Raw genomic sequence first — 1,637 nt, forward strand, 5'->3', positions numbered from 1 at the left:
ATAAAATATAGTAATGTACTTTTGAAATCTATTGTTACAAGTTATGTATTATAATCACTATTTTGTTATTTTTTAAATCCACGAATACTGGAAATATCTTCATAATTACTTGGTACATCCCTATAATACTCCGAAAAGTTATTCAGTGTAGCGCAGGTAGTGTCTGTTACAAATAAAACATTAAGGCTCATTTAGCGATAGCTTACAACCATTACAGTAAATTTTGTAGCCATGACTGCAACTGCAGCTATATGTATGAAGTTTGACATACCCAACCTCTAGTCCCGCATTATTGATTGCAAATAACATTTATTATAAAAATATAGATTGAAAATTTTCTATTATCAGAGGTAAACAAGTATGCTATGTGTCCTCTTTTTTATAAGTTATTAATTTTCAATGTAATAATAATTAGAAAAGCTTAGCAACCGGAAGGTTCAATGCTAATACTAATACCATCAATCACTGGCTTCACCCAATGAACCAAATCAAATTCTAATGCTATATTAAAAAGTATTTTCTTCATAATTCAGGAATTATTTTTTGTTTAATCATTTTTAAATTATAGTTACCCAAACTTAGTTTGATTTCATTCATTATTTCTTAATTTTCATGTTCTGGATTTATTTTAGTTTGTATACTGGACCGATTTGTGTGCAATTTTTTTTAAATGTTCCATTTCGCCATGGGAAGGTTTAAAGATAATGAAACCCCCGAATTCCCGAGTAGAAAAAACGTTATGAATAAAAACATAATGTGGCTCGGGGTAAAGTAGGTCAATATATTTTTTTTTAGAAAAGAGCATTTCATGTTCTTTTTTAGCTTCTTCTCAAAGTACCAAATACCATTTCTGGAAGAGATTCTTTACCTCAATTTATTTCAGGTGATTTTTTTTTTTTCCTCTAGAGACTATTCTTATAATCGTTCATAATTCTCTCTGTTTTATCTTATTCGTACATTAATATAACCGTTGAAAAGCTGAATGCCTGCTCTATTAGTCGACATCAGCTAAACATATTTAATGCCATCATAGGCGTGAATGGTTTTCAAATAAGGAAAAAAAGTCGGACATTTTATTTTATATCTCTGGTTTGTTTAATTTGACCCAGTTTATGCCCTATGGTGCAGTGTATAGAGCCCTAACTAAATCACTGACATGTTTGGTGTAGATAGGTTATGCTGCTTGAAATCTATTTTTAGATTTTTAAAAGAAATATTAAAAATTGGATGGATGTAGGGAAAAAATTTTGGACTAAAAATTTTATTTTCTGACTTTTGCAAAAATTTGTATTTAAGGCTTTCTTAGGTGCTATTAACGAATATCAACTTTGTTTCATTCCTAAAAAATCTTTTACCACAATTACATTGGTGAGTCGGTCTCAATTGTTTCTATATTTTGAAAAAAATTTTGGCACAGAGGGTTTTTATTTAAAAACTATTCCTATTTCATGTAGTATATGATAGATGATAAAATTTTCTTAAATAATAAGAAAAATAACTTGAATTGGATCAGTAATAACGATGATAAAGCGAAGTTAGTTGTTATCAAATACGTTAACATAGTTACCATCTTATCACATAATATATATATAAATAAGAAAGAGAATGATCGAATCTTTTTCTACAAAAAGTTTTAG

Source organism: Halyomorpha halys, unplaced genomic scaffold, assembly GCF_000696795.3.
Source record: "Halyomorpha halys isolate HHAL.00 unplaced genomic scaffold, Hhal_1.1 Scaffold73.1, whole genome shotgun sequence".
In the NCBI taxonomy this organism is placed as follows: Eukaryota; Metazoa; Arthropoda; class Insecta; order Hemiptera; family Pentatomidae; genus Halyomorpha; species Halyomorpha halys.